Raw genomic sequence first — 24,015 nt, 5'->3', positions numbered from 1 at the left:
AGGGGCAGTATAGCTCTAGCTCAAAAAATTATTCAGTTCAGAATTCTGCCCTGACCATTCTCCTGAACATAATGTATCTTTCTCTCTCCCCTAACAATAATCCCAGACTGGCTTGCCTGAAAAGGGGTTTAGGAGGTTTCAATTTAAGTCTGTTTGAATTGTGTGAAAATGTTCTGTAAAGAGGCTTTTTGTCTTTCTTATACCCAGCCCTTCTGGAAGAAAGATCTGGGTAAGAGGAGAGAGGATGATGTTAAAAACAAAACAAAACTGTGACATTATAGCAATAAAACACACTGATTTTGTTACAGTGGAAGGAAAGCAAAAAGCAAGGCCCCAAAGAAGGGAAAACTTTAGACCTGGGGAGACTTGGGGGGGGTAGTATTAACGACTCCCCACACCCCCACACCCCCACACCCCCCGGAATCTGCTCCTGGAGCCTTTCTCCCAAAGGGAGAACGAAGGCTCCTATGTTGCTCCTGGACCTGCCTTCCTGGCTGCAGTGAGCACTTGGAATTGAAACTGACTGGGGTACTGATGCAGTTATAATTATTTACGTAATTTTTATGAGCGTGCTGTGCTGCCTGACAGCTGACTGCAGACAGGAGGGGACGGCCCAGCTCCTGTATTCTCCAGGCAGAACACCTCCAGGTGTGGTCTACACTTCAGGAACAGAGGAACTAGCATCAGGAGCAAGCAGGGCTGGCTGCTTAAAACTGCCTGTCTATAGAAACTCATAGACACAGACAATAGTTTAGTGGTTACCAGAGGGTAAGGGGGGTGAGGGGTGGGAGATGAGGGTAAGGGGAATCAAATATATGGTGATGGAAAGAGAACTGACTATGGGTGATGAACACACAATGGGATTTATAGATGATGTAATACAGAATTGTACACCTGAAATCTATGTAATTTTACTAACAATTGTCACCCCAATAAATTTAATAAAAAAAAAAACAAAACAAACAAAAAAAAAAACTGCCTGTCTGCAGGCAGGCCCTCTGAAAACAAGAACTGAACTGACCTGAATTATTTGGGCTGAAGGGGGACCCCCAAAACTTATAAACTGGTGGGAGATGGGCGGTCATATTAGGGATTCTGCCCACTTGTGCTGCCTAACTGATGTACAGTCCCACTTGGGGGGCCCTCTAACAATTACAAACTTTGTTGCCGGTGGGAGGGTGCCATGTGTGGCTTTTGGGGCTGTGTGTAAGACAGGCAGGCATTAACTTATCTCTGGCGAAAACACTGACTTACACCTAGAGGTAGTATCAGAAACTTTCAAGTGTTTAAGGAAACAACCCAGGTAGACCTAGTAGCCCTCAGACATGAACTTTATGCAGCTTCCCTACAATGTGAGTTATTCAATTAGAAAGGTGGGATGAAATTTATTCCTCACTGAAGTGATTCTTGCCCCTGTCTCAGCCTCAAAGACATTCAGGGGAGCTTCAACTCACTGGCGCCAGGTACAAGGTCGACAGAATTTGCCACCGATTTCTTTGCCATGGCAAAGTCTGTGCAAAGTATTAATATATCCAACTGGACCTGGGTATGTGCCTTGGGTCAGGTTAGCAAGGTTAATACAAAAAAACCCTGAAGAAGCCACCAGGCATTTTAAAGTAGATCTTTATGTTAAATTTGTTCAAGTGAAACCAAGAAGAGCCTTGGAGGCTGAGAGTAAGACCAGGGCAGTGGGATTGACCTCATCCTGCCCTTGGAGTCCTGCTGGCAATAGCTGGTTACGTGCTGCTTAAGACAAGCTCTGTGGATTTTGTTCTAGCTCCTGCTAGTCACAGGTCAGAGGAAAACAAAATGACCGATGGAGTGGCATACTACAGAAACATTTACCAGTAACCAACTACACAGAAACGTAAGTGGTGGAATCATGGGTAGAATGAAGTCATTTTGTGTTTCTGCACAGTTGGTGTTTTCTAAATAAATTTGTTGAACACCTAGGGATCCTGGGTTAAGAGCAAGTCTTGGAAAATTAATTTATAATTGTACCGATAGAGCCCTCCTGATAGATTCACCCAGCTTTGGAGGTATGTTTATATTTCAAGGGAAAATGAGTCTCAGGACCTTGGATACATCTCTAGGTCAAAAGCTGAAGCTTATCTGACCCCAGGAGAGGTGTTTACATTGCAAAAGTTAGAGAACCCAGAATGCTTTCCTTCCTGTCTCCAACTAACACAGGTTTTTTTTCTCCTTTCTGGAAGGAGAGGCAACTGCCTTTCTCCTGTGGATAAGCAGAGGATGCCTGTGGAATATCCAGCCACTCGTATGAGAGGTTTACAACGGCTTCTCATGGCGTCACCCCAGGACTGAGGTAGTTGTTACATAATAACTAATCTGGTTCCACTTCAGAACGTCAGTATGAGGAACTCTGTGGATCATTTCCTAGCAAAACAAAGCTGGTGGATGCTTTTTTTTTTTTAAAGCAACCATTCAAAGTCCTTGGAGATTGTTCTACGGGCATACACCAAATGAGGAAACATTTATTCAAGCAAATCTAATAAAACGTGGTAAGAACAATGAGAGTCTGTGGCAATGAGCAACCCCCTTCTCCTTTCCCTACCCTTTCCCCCACTCCAGCTCAATTTGATGTGTCCACCAGCCAAATAACTCTCCAGATAACCCACAAAACAAAACAAACAAACAAAAAAACACACAAACAAAAAAAACGGTTTATTCGGGAAAAGAAAAAGAAACAGAACAACCAAGGAGTGTAAGCACACTTGCAGCCGGAAGGCCTGCCGGCTGCCCACATAGAATAAAGGAACCAAGCACCCAACATGGCTTCTCCCTTTATTTGCATCCCTCCTCCGGAAGTTACCACAGAGTTCAATAGGAAGTCAAGACCAGAGAGCCAACAAAGGGCCCAGCTCCACCCATAGTCCTCCCAGCTCTATGGTTAAGAATATTAAAATGCTAGTTCACTTTTATCAGATGAGAGCTTCACTCCAGGTGAATATGACCAAGAAGTTAGGGCTCCCTCTCCCTCAGCTCCCAGTCAAGGTTTACCATATCCCACTAGGAGAGTAGGCTGCCCCATTTTCCATCCCTTCCAACTCCAAGCTAAAGAGGCTAAATTTAGGGGCCGGCCCAGTGGCTCAGATGGTTAGAACTCCATGCTCCTAACTCCAAAGGCTGCCAGTTCGATTCCCACATGGGCCAGTGGGCTCTCAACCACAAGGTTGCCGGTTCAACTCCTGCAAGGGACGACTCCGGCAAGGGATGGTGGGCTGCGCCCCCTGCAACTAAGACTGAAAGGACAACTTGAAGCTGAATGGCACCCTCCACAACTAAGATTGAAAGGACAACAACTTGACTTGGAAAAAAGTCCTGGAAGTACACACTGTTCCCCAATAAAGTTCTGTTCCCCTTCCCCAATAAAATCTTAAAAAAAAAAAAAAAAAAGAGGCTAAATTTAAATTCCTGGTGAGTGTGGCCGAGAGATTGGGGGGTCCCTTCCTCTACCCTGTCCCTACTCACCTGGTCTTGGCTCTACCTCAGGAGCAGCAGGCCAAGGATACTGGGACCCCAACCACCCTCACCCCAGCTCACTCATAGGGCATAGGTTCCACCCTGTGGGAGCAAGCTGAGAAAACCAGAGGTTACCACTGCAGGCAGCACCAGAGCAGGGGCTCCGTTTGCCCAGGGGAGAGGCATCCATAAGAAGAATTCCAAAACAGTCCCCAAAGGAACTGACTTTACTTGAAAAAGTGTACAGGAAAGTTCAAGCCTAAGGGCATTCCTGAAAACAATGAGCTAAACTTGAGAACAATGAGCTAAACTATAGGCCAGTGAATGTACGAGTGAGAACCAGAGAAAGAGACAGCTAAACACCTTCCCAGGGTCAGAAAAACCCTCAAAGACTCTGACCTCAAAAACAATCCCTGGGCTGGCCTGGTGGCTCAGGTGGTTGGAGCGCCATGCTCCTAATGCCGAGGTCACAGGTTCAATTCCCACATGGGCCAATGAGCTGCGCCCTCTACAGCTAAGATTGTGAACAACGGCTCTCCCTGGAGCTGGGCTGCCATGAACAGTGGGAGCTTGGTGTGAGCTGCTGCATGCTGCCAGGAGTGGCCGGCAGCCAGCGTGAGTGGCCGGCAACCATCGTGAGTGGCCAGCAGGCGTCAAGAGCTGCTGTGAGCTGCTGTGAGAGGCCGAACGATGACCAAGGGGAGCACAAGACTCATAATACCACCAGCATGGGCCAGGGAGCTGTGTCCTATAAAACTAGACTGAGAAACAATGGCTTGAACCGGAGTGGTTGGGGGGGTGGGGGGATGGGAGAAGGGGGAAAAAATAAAAAAATAAAAATAAAAAACAATCTCTGTCAGAATTTAATTAGATCAGACTGCCAAGCTAGTTTGCCCCAGAACACTGTTAAAAACAATGGTGCAATCAGCTGGTAATTAGAGCCTAATAGGAGTGGTATAATACCAAAGGAAGCAGACATCTTAAAGAGTCAAAGAGAGCCATGCTAAAACTACTGTCATCCAGGGTCACTGTGTGCATGACCAAGGCTTCATGCTCCTGGGGAAACAGACTTCACTAACGTAGCCTAGTCAAGTTACAAAAACAAACACATCCTAGTCCCAGAGAGAGGAAAGAGGAATCTGTATCCAGAGTTGCTATAACATAATACCTAAAAGATCCAGTTTTCAACAAGATCACAAGATATGCATAGAGCAAGGAACCTGTGACCCATATGCAAAGGGAAAAGTAGGCAACAGACATGGCCTGTGAGAGGGACCAGATGTCAGATTTAAAGACTTCAAGGTAGCCAATGTATGTTCTAGTATCTAAAGAAAAGCATGTTTAAAAAGAAGTAAAGGAAAGTATGAAGACAATGTCTCACCAAATAGAGAATATCAATAAAGAGAAACTATAAATACTAAATGAAAATTCTGGAGTTAAAAACACAATAACCAAAATTAAAAATTCATTGGAGGCGCTCAACAGATTTGAACTGACAGAAAAATCAGTGTACCTGATGATAGAGCAAACAGAGATTACATAAGCAAATCCAAAGAACAAAGAGAAAAAAGAATGAAGGAAAATGAACCAAGCCTCAGAGAAATGCAAAACTCCAAGTGCACCAATCTATGTGTAAGAAAGAATTACCAGGAAAGGAGAAAGATAAAGGAACAGAAAAAATATCTGAACTAATAGTAAAATTACCTCCCAAATTTGCTGAAAAACATTAATCTAGACATCCAAGAAGCTCCAAGAACTTCCAAGTAGGATAATGCTACACACACACACACACACACACACACACACACACACACCCCACAATGAAAACACTGAGACAAAAAGAAAATCTTGAAAGCAGCGAGAGAACAACAACTCAGCACTTACAAGAGACTCAAATAGATTAACAGCTGACATCTCACCAGAAACAGGCCACAAAGTAGTGTGATAACATATTCTAAGTGATGAAAGAATAACTTATCTGTCTCTATCCAAAACACTTCATGTGTGCATTCCAGATAAAGACGGATATTAAAAACCCAACAATACACTAAATGATTTTAAAATTTAATAACTTTTCACTGCCCCATTGGAGGACAATTAGAAATTGAGTTAAGACTCATGATTAAGTTTACTCATGGAGCATTCAAACTTCCTACAATGTTCAGCCGCCCTCTTCCATTCTTTTTGCAAGGATGGAGTTGTGTTTGATTTTGTGTGGAGGCCTGTTTCCTCTTATCAACACATGGAAAGGTATCTGGTCTTTGTCCTCAGGTCCTGGCACAGAGCCCCTAAAACCCTTGGAATTTCCTGAGTGATAAGGGTGATTGGTGGGCCCCTAGATAGCCTCAGGATGGGCACTGGTTGCCAGAAAGACCAAGCCTTGATTACAGACTTGGAACTTTGAGCCCCACTTCCTAACTTCTGGGAATGGGTGAAGGCCTGGAGATTGCAATGATCATCAATGGCCAATAAGTTAATAAATCACATCTATTTAATGAAACCTCCATAAAAACTAAACAAAGTTGGGAGAGCTTCTGGGTTGGTGAATACATCAAGGTGCTGGAGAGGGCATGAAAGCTCTGAACTCCTCTCTCCTTTATCTTGCCCTATGCATCTGTTCCATTTGTCTGTTCCTGTGTTGTATCCTTTATAATAAACAGTTAACAGTAAGTAAATCACTTTTCTGAGTTCTGTGAGTTGTTCCAGCAAATTATTGAGACTGAGTAGGGTGGCTGTGGGAACTCCTAACTTTGTAGCCAAGTTGGACAGAAGTGTCAGTAACCTGGGGACCTGATACCCTCAACTGTCATCTAAAGTAGGGACAGTCTTGTGGGACTGAACCTTAAACCTGTGAGTCTGATGCTAATTCCAGGTAGTTAGTGTTCGGACTGAATTGTCAAGACACGTAGTTGGCATCTGCAGAGAATGAGAGAATTAGTAGGTGAATTAGAGAATTGGTAGGAATAAACCACTTTTACCCTTCCTGCTTCCCCCTCATTCTCTATGCCTCTATCCAGTATAATCAAAGACGGTGGTCTGAGTCAGTAACGTTCCTATGGCCACAGCCCTCCCCACAGCCCCACACTCCAAGAGGCATGGCAAACCCACACAGAAGTCTAAGTATAAATAAACAAGATGTCATGGAATCTCAGCTGTTGACAAAGTGTCAATTTTAAAATGAATGTGTATTCAACTCCAAGAAAACTTTTGCAACATAAAACTCACAAGGGATTTCCTTATAGTTTAGGCAAGTTCAAAAGTTAGTGTCTAAGAAACCCTACTCCATTGTTTCCTAAACATCAATCATTTGGGTCACCTTTGGGATTTGGGACCTATCCATATATATACATTTATCTTCAATTATATTAAAATAATTATATTTATGTACCTACTTTCAGTGGAAAATCAGTACCATTTACTATAATAAAAGGTATACCTTAGTTCATTAAAAAAAATTTTAACGTTTAGGGGTGGCCTATTAGCTCTGTTGGTTAGAGCGTGGTGCTAGTAGCACCAAGGTTGCGGTTCGATCCCCACATGGGCCATTGTAAGCTGCGCCCTCTTTAAAGAAAAATAAAATAATTTTAATGTTTAAATGCATATCTAAATCAACTGTGTACCAGCACCAATGCTATACATGGAACACTTTGGGAAATAATGCACTACTCCATTGTGTGGGATGAATGGGTAAGAATGGAAATAAAAGGCACTGTCTTTGTGAAGTGCCCTGTGTTTGAGAACCAGGTTACCTTCTGAGAAGACTGCCTTTGACTTTCTTTCTAAAAGCACTAACCTCAAGTAACCACTAACCTCTACAGCACTTTGATTCAGTTAGAACATTAAAAAAAACTAGATACTAAATAATGGTTATTTTTATTACCAAGGCTTTCAACCAGCAAATATAACAATGGGCAACTGCAAGGCTAGACAACTAAGTTCAGTTTAAAACAACACACACAGGCCTGAGCTTTCTGAAAAGCACCATCACCAAAGGCTATGGGCCATTTCATGTGACCCACAATTACCATTTTACAGGGCATGCCATTCCTTTATTCCTTTTCTTAGTGTTGTGGAGTGTCAGATGATGGAAAGTTTAAGAGAAACAGATTCTGGGAAAGGCTGAGACAAAAACAAAACAAAGCAAAAGACAAAGTAAACCTCAAAACTGCTCCTCGCAGGTAATTTTCCCACCTATATTCCAATAAGAACCAAAATCCAGAATAGGGATGAAAGAACAATCACGAAAGGAATTCGAGGGACAAACACACAAACCTTGTCCTGCTAAGCTCCCACCATCACTAGCTCTCTGTTTCTGTGTACAAGGCCCTCAGTCCAATCAGATGGCAGAGGCCTCACACAGAAGACAAGGCCTTGAGTAGCCTGGTTCTCTTTAGTCTGTTCAGAACTCCTCTGATTGAGGACCCCTTCCACAGCTCCCCGAGGCTGAAAGTGACTCTTAGGCGGGCCGTTGGAGGAAATCACACAATTTTCAATTTTTCCAAGTATAACTTTTGTGCACTCTAAACTGTAAATACTATGGACCATTCCATATTTTTAGAAAATAGTGATTTATAAATTAAACAACAGGAAGAAGCAGGAATCACAGGCCTATGAGAATCATTCCGTGATTCAATTGGATGAGAATAGTACATTACTGTGTGGAACACATCCACAGACTTAGGGTGAAGTCCAGAGACAGGGACTGGCCAGTCAGGGGAGGAGTTAGGTCTGGAATCTAGGTCTCATAGACTCATAGGCCAATAATGCCTGGATGAATATGAAAAAGCAAAGCCTGGGCCACACTAGTACAGTCCTAATACAGATGAAAGTTGTTTCTTTGTTTTAACACCACAGTGCTTTTTCAGCACATGGAATCAAGATAGCCAAAGTATACACACTCGAGTGATAGAAGGAGGCCTCCAGGGCATTCTGAGATGTCAAACTGGGGCACTGCGCCTGTCCTGGCACCCCGCAAGGTCCACCATAATGAATTGCTAACATTTATTGTGAGTTCACTGTTGCTGGGCACTCTTCTAAGTGCTTTAACTGTATCATTTCATTCAATTCTCCAACTACCCAATGTCATTTTATTATCTAAGTTTGACAGAGGGGAAACAGAGACATGAAGCATTAAGTAAATTGCCCCGTTTCAGTTAGTAGCCTTAACAGGATTTGAAGCCGGGAGTCTAGCTCTAGAGCCCATGCTCTTGACCACTAATGTTTATTGGGCATTATGCCCTGAGATCCCTCTTCCCCCTTCTGAAATAGCAGCCCTAACCAACAGCACCGGAGGCCCCTGAACAGCCCAGGTGAAGGCCAGGTGAAAGAAGGCCTTCCAGGGGTGGCCGGTCAGCTCCGTTGGTTAGAGCGCGAGCTCTTAATAAGGTTGCCAGTTCGATCCCCACATGGGCCACTGTGAGCTGCGCCCTCCACAACTAGATTGAAACAACTACTTGACTTGGATCTGATGGGTCCTGGAAAAACACACTTAAATAAATCAAATGTTTAAAAAAAAAGAAAAGAAAGGCCTTGCAGACCACCTGGGCTTATGTGGAAGGAAGGCAGCCAGTGAAGCTGGGTTTGGCCTGACCTGGCAGAGGTCTGGCCAGAATTAGCACCTTTCAGTTATAGTCAATTATCAGAGACTAGAGGCAGGTCTCTTGCCTCTGTCCTGACAGAGCTAAGAGAAGAAACATGACATGCATGACATGTTTTCCAGCGCAGGAAATACCCCTCAGCCTATCTCACCCAGCACCCCTCACTGCCTGGCCTAGCATAGCTCTTGATCAACAACTAAAGAAAAGGCCATGATCAATTGCCGGCAGAGTGCAGGCAGGCAGAACATAAGCCTTGAAAATACTCTAATCCCCAGGTCTACCCCCAACCTGATAAAACAAACTCCCCAACAACCCAAGCTACCACAATAAACATGTATCTGCTGATGCTCTTAAAACTTAAACCAGCGTCATCTTTTGTTGCCTTTCAAAATATTTTTCCCCTCAGTTGATATGCATTTTCTAATTCTTCCCAAGGGATTTGTTCCTTTTTGATCCTCTGTGTCCCTATGCCTCTTGAGAATTTAAATGGATTTCTGGGGGTTCCCTTTTCTCTGCTTCTTCACACACCTGCATTGCTTACTCCTTGGTATCTGGAAGGCATTTGGTTTCACAGAAGGGTTTCAAAGACTCCAGAAGTCAAAGGTCAAAATTTACATTTGTAACACACTGTCAGAAACAAAGAAGATTTAATAGATCTATTGTGTGCCTACATCAGAAGACTCAATATTGTTAAGATGTGAAGTCTCCTGAAAAATTCTAGCAGGATTTTTTCTTTGTAGAAAGTGACAAACTGATTCTAAAGCTTATATGGAAAAGCAAAGGTCACATCATGGCCAAAACAAAAAGAAACAAAGTTAGAGGTCTTACAATACCTGACTTCAAGATTTACTATATAGCTACAGTAATTAAGACAGTATAGAATTGGTGAAAGGATAGGTACATAGATCAAAGGACTAGAATAGAATCCAGAAATAGACCAACACATATGTAGTCAATTGATATTCGACAAAGGGCCAAGATTATTCAATGAAGAAAGGACACTCTTTTCAACAAATGGTTCTTGAAACATTGGACATATGCATAAATAAGAGGAAAAAAAATATCAACCCATAACTCACACCATATACAAAAATTTACATGAAATCCATCATAGATATAAATATAAACCTAAAAGGATAAAAATTTTTGAAGAAAACATAGGATAAAAATCTTTGTGATCTTGGTAAGGCAAAGAATTCTTACAACACAACAAACACACAAACAATAAAGAAAAAAACTGATAAATTTGAATTTACCAAAATTTTTCAAAACTTTTATTCTTTGCAAGGCACTGGTAATAATAATAATAATGACAAGCTATAGACTGGGAGAAAACATTTGTGAAACACATGTCTGATAAAGGACTTGTACCTAAAATATATTAAGAACTCCTACAATTCAGTAAGAGAAAAAACATATTTTAAAAATGGGCAAAAGATTTTAACACATACTTCACCAAAGAAGTTACAAGTAGTAAATAAACACATGAAAAGATGCTCAACTGACTAGGAATTGGGGAAATACAAATTAAAACCACAATGAAATACCACTATCTACCTATCAGAACAGCCAAAAATAATCAAATAAAATACAATACACTATCAAATGCTTAACTGGAATACTCATACACTGCTGGTGGGAATGTGAAAGGGTTACTTTGGAAAACAGACCTCTCATCCCATACCTAGGTATTTACCCAAGAGAAATAAAAACATATCCACACCAAGACCTGTTAATAAATGTTTATTGCAGCTTTATTCATAATCCCTAAAATCAGTAAGCAACCTAAATGTCCATCAACTGGGTGAATGAATGAACATATTGTGGAACATCTTCACCATGAGCTACCACTCAGCAAGAAAAAGGAATGAATTACTGATACACACATTGATGAGTCTCAAAAGCATTATCTAAAGTGAAAGACACGAGACACAGAAGGTGACATACTATATGATTCATTTACGACATTCCAGAAAAGGCAAAACTATAGGGACAGAAATCAGATCAATGGTAGCCAGAGGTCGGGGGTGGAAGGATGGGATTGATTACCAAGGGTGACTAGGGAATTTTGGGGGTGATGGAAATATTCTATATCTTAATTGTGCTGGTGGTGGTGAGACAACTGTTTACATTTGTCAAAATTCAAACCTGTATATCTAAAAAGGGTAAAATTTTCTGCATGAAAATGAAAAAGAAGCCAAATATTTCACCTTAAAAATACAATTTTTAAGTAATTGTATTTATGTAAGAATAGTCAGCATGGAAAACTCTGTGTGGCCAGAACTTTCCATGAAATGAATACAGTTACAACTGATGGTTTCAGATTTGGGGGGACAAAAGCTGTTTTGATTTAAAAATAATTTTACAAGGGACTTCCTGATCCTTAATTAACTGCTAAAGAAATGGTACAGAGCCTTGCATCAACAAGAAGGGGATCCGTTTGCACATTTTTTCCCCAACATAAAATTTTTTGAAGTCAATTATCATGTAATAACTTTAATATTGCAAATGACCTCAGGTAAGCAATTTCTGTTTCTTCATCTGTAGTTAGTTGGTCTAAAGAGTTCTCTGCATTGTGAAAGCTTAACACAGTGTAGCTGAACCCCCAGGGGACCTCTGAAAGCCCTCAGATCTATGAAACCTAAGAACTCAAAGAAAGTCGAACTCTACCCCTTCCTGACACCTCCATTGAGTGTGCATGTTCCCCTGCGTGTGTTAGAGCAGGGCAAACATGGTAACTGTCATTTAGAAGGGGAGGACAGCAGGATCACAGTCGTGGGAAAACTCTGCCCCAGACCACTTGATTAATACTCTTCAAACAGACCAGACTCTGCTGTTCTCCAGCCTGCAACACTCTTACCTCCCTAAGGAAGGAGCACTTGAGCAGTTTTGACTTTGTGTCTGTCCAATCCACCATCAGAGCTGCTCTGAGACAGTGACCTGCTGTAAGGCAGGCCTCTGGACCTGCTCTAAGAGCTGATCAGCTCCGTCCACAAGATGCCTCATAGGAACCCATAGTTTCCGAGAATGCCTCAAGCATCTCCCTCCAGAAGGACTTAGGCAAAAGGGGTTTCCAGGGTAGAATAAGCTTAGAACACTAGATTCTTCTCCTGCCTCCTGGATGTAGACAATCAACATACCAAGATCTCCCAGAACTCTTTGCAGTATTGAAACCTGTTTAATCTCAGTTAAGAAACTCTCTTTCATGTAATACCTATTTCTATGCCACGGAGCTGTTTCTGCACACACTTAGATCAATGCTATTAACTTCCTTGCATTTGTACTTTTCCTGTTTTTAATGACCTTTTTAGAAATCTTTGTTTCCAAAAAAATGAAAAAGGTACATGAAATATGCAAACATTTATGTAAAAATGGGGGAGAGGATATCTACACATATTGCTTGTGGATGTGTAAACTATCTCTGGAAGGACCAGGCAACTGGTCCCTGCAGCTGTTTCAGGGGAGAAGGGAAATAAGTGGCTGGGGGTAGGGGAAAGAGACATTTTGCTGTGAACATGTTACCTAAGCAACCCATTAAATTAAAATAATAGGTACTAAAAAAAAGTAGTACTTTATCCCCACCAGGAATCAAACACAATTTTAGAACTAAACTGGGCAGAATGAACAAAAAAAGTTGTATCCTAAACTTTCCCAACAGACATCTTCTCCCCAGGCTCCACGTTATCAATTTTAACAGTCCCATCAGTGGCCTTCATGACATTCACAAAGGATGGACTAATTGTGTCATTTGGTTGTGGACTCAAGTTTGGAAATAACAACCTTTCCATTCTTTGTGCTTTAGAACAATTCTCATACTGCCAGCTCATAACTGGTCAATTAAATTTTTCTTCTGAAAACAACTTAGAGCAAGAGGATCATTTACTTTACACATATTCAAAACCAGAACTCATCCATTTCTCCAGTGTCCCATGGAGGGGAAAAAACTGGTCTGACCACACAGATGTAAGAAAAAGTATGTTTCCTATTTTGGCTTCTTTGTTTTAATGACCAGAGAAAAACCCTTGTTTTCATCTTGATTTCAATGTAATAGTGTCACTATCCTTTTCTTCCTCTCAATCTTCATCCAGCATCCAACATTGATCTTTTAGATTCAAAAAACGAGTTTTTCAAAGCTTTGCAGTTTCCTTCCATCAGAAACTGACGAGGGGATTTTCCTTCCCGGAGCACATGGTCTGACTGCAGCAGACATGCCGCCCAGGTCCTCCCTCACGACCGCACATGCGCCACCCTCCTGCTAGTCTTTGTAATACCGGGGCATGGCTGCACCTGCCACCTGCTGCCCGCCGCTGCCCCAGCTGCTTCCACCCGCAACGGCCGCCACCCGGCTGTGCCCGAGCAACACTCATCAGAAAGAAAAAGTAGTACTTTAAAAATATAAATACAGGAGCCAGCCCGGTGGCTCAGGCGGTTAGAGCTCCATGCTCCTAACTACAAAGGCTGCCGGTTCCATTCCCACATGGGCCAGTGGACTCTCAACCACAAGGTTGCCAGTTCAATTCCTCGAGTCCCACAAGGGATGGTGGGCAGCGCCCCCTGCAACTAAGATTGAACACAGCACCTGACCTGAGCTGCCTCCGGAATGGTTCAGTTGGTTGGAGCGCGGGCTCTCAACCACAAGGTTGCCAGTTCGATTCCTCTGAGTCCCCCAAGGGATGGTGGGCAGCGTCCCCTGCAGCTAGCAACGGCAACGGCAACTGGACCTGGAGCTGAGCTGCGCCCTCCACAACTAAGATTGAAAGGACAACAACTTGACTTGGAAAAAAAAAAAAGGCCTGGAAGTACACACTGTTCCCCCAATAAAGTCCTGTTCCCCTTCCCCAATAAAAACAAACAAACAAAAAAAACAAACCAAAAAATATATATAAAAACATTCACAGTGCACGTACACACACACATGTATACAAACAACCCAGACATAACCAACAGCAGAGATAACATATTAATATTTGGTGTTTGTACTTTAGTACCATTTGTCTCTTTTTGCTTTTGGTATCATATTCAAAAAATCATTGCCAAGTGTCATGAAGCTTTTCCTCCATTTTTTTGTTTTCAGGAGTTCTACAGTTTCAGGTCTTACATTAAGTCTTTAATCCATTTTAGGTTGATTTCTGTGTATGACATAAGGAATGGGTCCAATTTCTTTTTTTTTTTTTAAGTGTGTTTTTCCAGGACCCATCAGTTCTAGTTGTTTCAATCTAGTTGTGGATGGCGCAGCTCACAGTGGCCCACGCAGGGATGGAACAGGCAAGCTTGTTAAGAGCACCACACTCTAACCAACTGAGCTGACCGGCCACCCCCAATTTCATTTTTTTGCATGTAAATATCATTTTCCCAGCACCACTTGTTGAAATTATCCTTTCCCCATTGTGTATTCTTGGGACCCTAATCAAAAATCAGTTGATTGTAAATACATGGGTTTATTTCTGGGCTTTTCTGTTATGTTGCATTTGTGTGCACGTCTGTTATGCCAGTACCATACTGTTTTAATTACAGTAGCTTTGTAACATTAAAATCAGGAAGTGAGATGCCTCCAACTTTGTTTTTCTTGCTCAAGATTGTTTTAGCTATTCGGGGTCCTTTGTGATGCCATATGAATTTTAAAATTGTTTTTTCTGTTTCTGTAAAAAATGTCATTGCGATTTTCATAGGGATTGCACTGAATCTATAGCTCACTTTGGGTACCATGGACATTTTAAAAACATTAAGAGTTCTAATCCATAAACACAAGATAAAATTACCTTAAATTAACCTTAATTAAATTAACATAAAAAAGCCATATATGAAAAGCCCACGGCTAAAATCAAAATTAATGGGGAAAAACTGAAAGCTTTTCCTCCAAGATCAGGGACAAGACAAGGATACCCACTCTCACCACTTGTATTCAACATAGTTCTGGAAGTTCTAGCAGAGCAATTAGGCAAGAAAAAGAAATAAACACATACAAATTGGAAAAGAAGAAGTGAAATTATCTATTTACGGATGATATGATCATATATGTAGAAAACCCTAAAGACTCCACAGAGAGATTGTTACAACTAATCAGCAAATTCAGTAACGTTGCAGGCTGCAAAATCAACAGACAAAAATCAGCTGCAGTTCTGTACACTAACAAGAAACTGTCTGAAAAGGAAATTAAGAAAAAAAATCCCATTTACAATATAGCATCAAAAAGAATAAAATGCTTAGGAATAAATTTAACTAAGGAAGCGAAAGACTTGTATACTGAAAACTATAAAACACTGATGAAAGATAAAGACATAATAAATAAATGAAAAGACATTTTGGTGCTTGTATTGTGTACTTTTCAAAGTATTTCCACAGACAGAATCTCACTTGAGCCTGATGCCAATTCTGTGAAGTAGAAAGGGCAGGCAGAATGCCACCAACAGACGAGATGAGGAGCCGGTCACTCGCCTGATGAGTGACAGAGGACTAGGTCCTGGGTGTCCTGCACAGTCCGGGGGCTCTTTCTGTGGCCTTACTCAGATGACAGACCACCACTGAATAAGTACCGACGCCATAAACTGCAGTAGGTCCACAAGGTATATAACCCTCAAAGGCCACCCCAGGCAACAATTCAATGGAAGATAATGCACCCAAAAGGCTGGGAAATATTTACCATGTATTACAGTCAACAGGATTATACATGTAATCACATACACACATGTGCACTCTACTGCTTAATACTCTTCAGTGGCCTCACGCTCAAATAGCCACATCTCTCTGTAGCAGTCCAGGCCGTTCACGCCACTGCCAGCCTCCCGCTCCATTCTCCATCTATGCTCAGCTGCCTGTGGTTCCCCATGTGGGCCATGTCCCCCCCCCACCCCCACTGAAAACATGCTTTTCATCAAGCTGACATAGACTCATTTTTCTTCTTAGTTTAGGCATCACTTCCTCCAGGAAGTCTTTCCTGAAAACACACGTGTGCGAGTCCCACAGGACTCTTGGTCAGGTATCCTTCTGCTGCTCCCTATGACGCTGTATCACTTATTCGTCCATCTGACCCCCTAGCTCCCTGATGTCAGCGCACGAGCTTTTTGCCCCTCTGTACTGACCAGTGCAGGGGCAGGCATACAGTAAGTGCTCAGTGCACACCTAGCAAATGACTATGTGAGCAAGGGAGGCCCAACACGGTGTGGTTGCACCAACAGCTGTGATACTTCAGATGCTTCTCAAAGAGAGAACAGCATTAGAGCATCAGGAGGTCTGGGCAAGACTAAAGGGAAGGTCCAACTCTCCTGTTTGTGGAAAATATCTTAAGCAACTCCAGTGTGGTGTGAGCTTTTGTCTGTTTTTCCCTGGGCCTCATGACAGGTGACTAGGGAGCTGACCCAGCCACAGTATAGTGCCAAGCCAGAAGTTGGGAAGCCTCAGCCAGTCAACAGTGCCAAAGTGAGCAGTAAAATATTCACTGCTGAAGACCCAGAGGTTCAGAGAAGTGCGCTGGCTAACCCAAAGGTTCCCAGCAGCTTAGCAGCAGGGTGAGTACCACACTCAGGCACTGGAATCCCACTGCAGGGCTCTACCAGCACCAGGCGCGCTTTGGGGTCTGGGCTAAGGCACTGGATAACAAAGGGCCGTGGACCTGCCAGCACTAAGGAGTCTGGGATATAACAGAAGGACAGGACAAAAGGATAGAGAGAGATATTGAATATACCGTTTCCCTGAAAATAAGACCTAGCCGGACCGTCAGCTCTAATGCGTCTTTTGGAGCAAAACTTAATATAAGACCCAGTCTTATACTGTACTGTACTGTACTGTACTGTATTGTACCCCATCTTATATAAGACAGGGTCTTATATTATAGCAAAATAAAACGGGGTATTATATTAATGTTTGCTCCAAAAGATGCATTAGAGCTGATTGTCTGGCTAGGTCTTATTTTCAGGGAAACGCAGTAAACATGTGCCAGGCTAACAACAGTTAGCACAAGTCCCAGTGGAGACGGACTATCTAAAGCACAAGATCCAGAGACACACTTTCTATTCCCTCCATACTTGAGATGCCAGGCGTTTTTTACTATCCTGACTTGGACCCTGGACAAGGCATGGGCTGGGCTGAGTGTTCTCAGATCCCTTATCTTCACAACAACCTGTAGAGCAGCTATGCTCCTTTGCACCATGAAGACAACAGAGCTGAGAGGGGTTAAGTAACTAGCTCAAGGTCACATAGCTCATAAGTGGTAGGGCAGGAATTTGAACCTGAGTTTTCTCCACTAACCAGAGTGGTTCTGGGTGATCTGGAAACTTTAAACTACAGCTTTTAGTGACTCTTCAAGTCTCAGTTTTACTGTCTGCAACTAAAAACAATTTTGCGTTGGTGTTCTTCAGTAGTAATGCACGTGAGCTTCACAAGGATATTTAAAAGGCTCAGTGCATGGTACAATTAGAGAAGGAAAACGACCGTGTTTAAAAATAAACAGCCGGGAGCTGACCAACAAACTTGCTGGGACACTGACCTCTCAGTCAGGAGCAGAGGTAAGAATGAAAGTGTCTAAAACTCAAGGATGACTCAGTAATTTGCTTTACCTTGAAGAGCAACAGGCATGTAAGTATACCAGTGATGGGAGACTCTACTAATGGCGAGCATGGGGGAAACCAAAGAACACCCATCTGAGGCACCCAAGAAGGGACAGCATGCAAACACAGCCTATGTGAGAGCCCAGCTTGTTCAGAGGACAGCACCCAGCACCCAAGTCTGGCCAAAGGAGAGAGTGATGGTCAGTCTTACATGTCAGCCTGGATAAGCTACAGTGTTTTTCCATCAAACACTAACCCAGGCATTGCTGTGAAGCTATTTTATAGACATGATTGAAGTCTATAATCACTAGACTTTAAGTAAGGGAGATTCTCCTACATAATCTAGGTTTCAATCAATTGAAAGGCCTTCCGAACAGAACTAAAGAAATCCCACACATGCATAGCAGCTTTGGCTTGTGCCTGAGATTTCCAGCCTTGCCCTTCAGGATAGCAGATTTCACACTTGCCTTGCCAGCCCCCTCCATCACGCACACAGAGCCAATTCCTTGTAATGTCTCATCCTGGGTATTTCTCTGATTGAACCCCGACTGATACAGAAAGGAAGGCACCTTTCAGGAGGTGAGGAAAAAGAGGAGGCTTAAGCTGGGGTTGGATTTGAGAGCCCTGAAGTGCATGTTAAAGGCCCTGGACTTTTCCTGAAAAGCTAAGGGGAGCAGACAAAGAGCAGAATTATATATGTTGAGTCCGTCTGCCTGCAGGATGGAGGAGAATGAACCGAGTGTACAGGGCCACACAGGAGGCAGCACCACAAAAGGGGAGGAAGCTGGAGCCACAATTCCCTCAGGAAATAGTGAGATCTTGGGTGGACAAAGGTCTTGCAGTGGAAATGGAGAGAAAGGGACGGGTTGGAGAAACCCTGAGAAGTTAAGCCTTGTGGAACTTGGTGACCTACTGGCTTGGGGCATGAGGGAGAGGGCAATGGAATCCAAGCTGATTTTCAGGTTAATGGCTCTTTCCATCCCACTGGACCTCAATACTACATGGCAGCAACCAGGTGTCGTCTCTTACCCACAGTTGTCATGTCAAAGTATGGAGCCAGGGACACTCATCAACTACCCAGATGCTACATACAGATCATCCAGCTTGATAACAACAATATGTCTGTAAGACACCCTGTTGTGAGCCCTTTGGCTCTTTCAGACTGAACCCTTCATCTGCCCCTGCACAGAATAAGGTAAAAGGCAACAGCTGGCAGAACAAAGCCAGAAAAACATAGCTGGAAAGATCCTGGGTGGGAAGGAGAGAGGTTAGAGCAGGGGCATGGTCGAGCAGCTGTTTCTGCCATTTTCTGGGCCTTGAAGTAGACCAAAGGCCTGGTGGGAATCTGATAGCCTCTAGGGGAGTGTGAGTGCCGGGGCACTGGCTGGTGAAAAATACCAGGGCCTTTACAGGAACCTTGGGAGGACTGGTGGTGAACAGAGACGAAGGCAAGAAATCCAAGCAACACCAGACACAACACAGCCTTCATTCTGTTTCCTGTCTACAAAATGGGCAGAATTATTCCAGCTTACGCCCTAACAGAACAAAAGGGATAATCAAGCTAGAAAAGGCAGAGGAGATACCACGATCTGTCTGGGAGAAGGAAGAGATGGAAGAGGCATTTGTTTAGGGTGACTGTCTAAATGATCTCGTCATGACCATTAGTTTCCCTTTGGCTGGACATTTCTCATCAATAGAATGGCATTTTAGAAGAGGAGAAAAGATAGGAATTCAAAATATTCATTCATGGGGTTTTGCTTCCAGTAATGGTGAACCAGATCCTATTAGACCAAACCTCTTGCAAATTAATAACTATAACTTTGGACAAAATATAAAACCTTTACCTGGAGGTACTGAAAAGCAACCAAAAAGAAAAGGAAAAAAACAGGTAGAAATGGGAGGGGAGGTCCTCATAGAAGGAAATGGCATTAGATAAATTTCCCATTTTTTACAGCTCTTCACCTAAAGACAGGACCTATAGAAGCCAGGCCAAGAGGCTAAAACTTTGGTAGAAACCCACAGTCTTACTGACTTAAAGAATCTATGGACACAGTTTGGAGTGGTTACAAACTCTGAGGAAGAACCAAAGTTGGAAGACTCACAACATCTAATTTCAAGTCTTGGTAGAAAGTACAATAAGACATCATGGTATTGGTGAAAGGACAGATTCAAGATCAATGGAAATAGACCCTCACATATAGTCAAATGATTTTCAACAAACGTGCAAATGAGAAAGACTAGTCTTTTCAACACATTGTGCTTGAACAATTGGACACCCACGTGAATAAAAAAGAACCTCAACCTATATGCCTCATACCATTCACAAAAATTAACTCAAAATGGATCATAGACCTAAATGTAAAACTATGAAACTTCTAGAAAACACAGGAGAAAATCACAGGGTTAGGCACAATTTTTTTTATAGAGTGAGCAAAAAATATAATCAATAAAGGAGAAAAATTGATAAATTAGACTTAACCATAATTTAAAACTTCTCTCAAAAAGATGCCACTAAAAAACTGAATAGGCAAAGCCACAGGCTAGACTGTAGTCACAAAGCATATCTCTAATAAATAACTGATATATAGGATATGTAAAGAACTCCTACAATTCAACAATGAAACAAATAAGTGATAATAAAGAGACCATCCAATTAAAAAAAAAAGCGGAAGTTTGGACAGACACTTCACAATGCAAACTGATAAGCACATGAAAAAGTGTTCAAGGGACTGGCCCGGTGGCTCAGGCGGTTGGAATTCTGTGCTCCTAACTCCGAAGGCTGTCGGTTCGATTCCCACATGGGTCAGTGGGCTATCAACCACAAGGTTGTCTGTTGGACTCCTCGACTCGTTCAAGGGATGGTGGGCTACGCCGTCTGCAACTAAGAACACAGCACCTTGAGCTGAGCTGCCACTGAGCTCCCAGAGGGCTCAGTTGGTTGGAGCACGTCCTCTCCACCACAAAGTTGCCAGTTCAACTCCCACCAAAGGATAGTGGGCTGTGCCCCCTGCAACTAACAACGGCAACTGGACCTGGAGCTGAACTGCGCCCTCCACAACTAAGATTGAAAGGACAACAACTTGACTTGGAAAAAAGTCCTGGAAGTACACACTGTTCCCCAATAAAGTCCTGTTCCCCTTCCCCAAAAAAACCTTTAAAGAAGTGTTCAATATCATTAGTCATTAGTAGAATGCAAATTAAAACTACAAGATACTACTATTAATAGATACCACCAGAATAACTAAAATAAGAAAGACTGACAACATCCAATGTTGGCAAAGATGTGTAGCAACCAGAACTGTCTCACTTTGTTGGTAGGAATGTAAAATGGCACAACCACTTTGAGAAAAGTTTCCATAAAACTAAACGTAAGCAACTCAATGAGTCAACAATCCCTCTCCTGGGTAATGACCCAAGAGAAAAAGAAGCATTAAAAACCCTGTACATAAATATTCTTAAAAGCTTTATTCATAATAGCCATAAACTGGAAATATCCCTGGTGTCTAAGGGAAAATGGGTAAACTGTAGTATATTCATAAAATGGAATTCCACTCAGCAATAAAAAGGAACAAACTTGTAAGACAAGAGAGATGAAACTCAGGAACATCGTGCTGAGTGAAAGAATCCTCACACACAAGAGTACATACTAATGATTCCATTTACATTAAGTTCTTGAACAGGCAAAATTAATTTATGGTTAAAAAAATGAGAAGAATGGTTACTTCTGAAGGTGGGGGCAGAGCTCACGGGGAAGGGGCAAGAGGGGACTTTCTGGGGTAACGGTAAATCCTGTTGGGAATTTGGGTTACACACATGTATATATTTGAAAAATACACTAAATGCTACACTTATGATTTGTGTGTTTCACTAAATGTAAATTTCACCTTCAAAACTCCATTGGCTACTAAAACCTACAAGATGCCCTACTGCCCTTCAGGGCAGGACCTCAGACACAAGGCAGAATAGGACTTGGAACACTCCCTCCCCTCACCATCTCTACACACTCCCCTACGCCATTCCCTAAATCACAGCGTAAGTCAGAACAACATTTCAGATGTTTCCCCAACTCAGTAGGCAGTGGTACCCTAGATTCTGAATTCATTTATACCTAGCATAAATGAGTGACTGGCCTCTTCTCTTCTGTGGCACTTCTATGGCACCGCAATTTTGCCTTGATATCTCTTTGCTGAGATGTTTCTGGGAAGATTTTTGCACTACCTCCCCTTCACCAGCCTGATCCGCAGCACCCACTCCTCAAAGCACACACCAGGGAACACTTGCCCAACTAAATCAGAGGCAGAAACTACAGTGCACCCCGCCCCCCATGTCACCATGGGAGAAGACTGTGAACCAGCAGTTTCCAGAACATAGCCTCCCACCTGGTTATCCCTCTCGAACTGAATATGGAGGAAACAAGTTGACTCCATTTTCTCCTTGAGCACATGCAACTCTGAATGATGCATTAAAACACAAACACACCTAGAATAGTACCTGGCATATGACTTGAGTTAACGAAGCAAATATTTAAAAAGAACTACAGACATCTTATGCAATGAGAAAAGATGGAAGGCCATGCTGGCAGTGAAAGAGTAAGGACACTTCAGCTATAAATTTCAGGAGAAGGGAACAATTTGTTTGGCCAAGTGGCCTTCCCTCCCTTACCCCGGGAAGCCATCATTAATCTTCCACCTTCCCAGTAGGTGTGATTCCAGAGTAACAGCTGATTCTCCCAAACAAATACTGGTGTTCTCCACCCCTACCACCTGCAGTGGCTCAGCTAGGTAAACAGAGGTCTCCCTCTAGCTTCCAGAGCTCACCCCTTTCATCTGTTAATGTCATTTACTAATTTAAAAAGAAAATACTCAGGACTGGAGCACAAAACAAGAGTTAACTCCTGGTTATCATGCTAAACATCATATGTCCCTCTTTATAGGGAAATGCTCTCAGCATGGAAATTGCTTTCTTCACCAGGGGGAAGCTGAGGTAGAGAAAGTGAAGAGAGAAAGAAAAGGGCACAAAGCAAGGAGAAAACAAACTCCTGCTTGCTGGCCTTAAGTTCAGGTCAGCACCTGGGGCTCAGGTCTGCCTGGCCAGGGCACTTCATCCTCACGTCTCATGAGGCCCCATGAGCCCCAGGTCCAGAAGCCCTGGAGAAGCACCCATGGGAACACAGTGGGTTTATAAAGCTCAAGGTCATCCCTCTTTCCCTCCCAGCATTCTGTCCAAGCTGGCTGGCAATATTCCCTATGCCCAAATACTTTTGGTAAGTGAGCTTTAAAAACAAACAAACAACAACAACAACAAAAAGCAGCGAAGAAACCACATAGGTCTGATCATATCAATCCTCTGTGTCTTTTTCTAGCATTTTGCTCATTCCCACAAAGTAACTGCAAGAATGCAGAACGGAGCGAGTACCTGCAATAGTGCACAGCTGCTCTTCCCTTGCCTCCCTGGATGCCCATTTCAGCTTCTGGAAACCCATGCTGCCAGATTCCGGAAAGCAAGCAGACTGAAACTTCCAATTCCTTTGGGGGAAAGCAGCTCCTCCCGCCTTTACCACCTTCTGGGGCTCTGAGACGGCCAAAGAGCTGCCTTGGTGCCTCCTCTCACTTGACCTGACCCAAGGACTCCAAGTTAGACTAGTAATTAGCCCCCCTCCTCATGTGCATCCACTGACTGGCATCAAATAAGATCTCTCCCCATTTTGCTCCTCAAAATATCCTAATAAATGGTTTTGTACAAATTCCACCTAAATGTAAAAATTCTTATCAGGGCTCTGTTAAAAAGCTCAAAATCATTTCTGCCAAGAGACCCAAGTCAGGGGTGATGACCTAGCATAAAGATCTGCACACGCCGTAGACTACAGTGTCCTCTGCATCTTGAGTTGTACAGTGAGGCAGACTGCTTTACCTAGTGGGTGGAGAATTGGAACATCTGGTGACGTGTTCACCATCTTTCGGATGGCAGCAAACAGGGCCAACCCAGGAACCAGCATTCACCACTGCTGGCTGGACCCCAGGTAGTGGCATCATGGCTTCCTCTGACTTAGCACAAGCCCTCTCTATTTCACCCTCAGATCTAGACCCCAACTCCATCCACCCTGTCTGCAATATACTGTATGCTCACCCTTTGAAAGGGGGTGGGGGAACCAGAGAATGCAACTGCTAATTCAAACCAGAAAAACCCAGGACACAGAACTGAAAAGAGTTTTTCATCCAGCCTGTCTGAAAGACCCCTTCCCCTGTGAGAATTTTGGCTTCCAGAGCCAAAAACCTATTTTCTTCACTCACTCCAGCAAGTAAAAGGAGATGAAAAGTGTTTATGTGGCTTTGCAAATGAGTTCTCTCTCTCTCTCTCTCTCTCTCTCTCTCTCTCAAGGGAAGAAAATAGAGGTG

The 24,015-nt window shown here is 42.9% G+C and overlaps 1 protein-coding gene and 1 pseudogene across 1 annotated transcript in view; both read right to left on the bottom strand.

Moving 5' to 3' along the window:
* Positions 1–24,015, bottom strand: part of STOX1 (storkhead box 1) — a 49,779-nt gene that overhangs the window by 24,219 nt on the left and 1,545 nt on the right. The gene's annotated exons all lie outside the window — the stretch shown is intronic.
* LOC109447402 (cytochrome c oxidase assembly factor 5) lies at positions 13,134–13,356 on the bottom strand (annotated as a pseudogene).

Source organism: Rhinolophus sinicus, linkage group LG07 (genome assembly GCF_036562045.2).
Source record: "Rhinolophus sinicus isolate RSC01 linkage group LG07, ASM3656204v1, whole genome shotgun sequence".
NCBI classification, from domain to species: Eukaryota; Metazoa; Chordata; class Mammalia; order Chiroptera; family Rhinolophidae; genus Rhinolophus; species Rhinolophus sinicus.
This window is presented reverse-complemented; position numbering and strand designations above follow the sequence as displayed.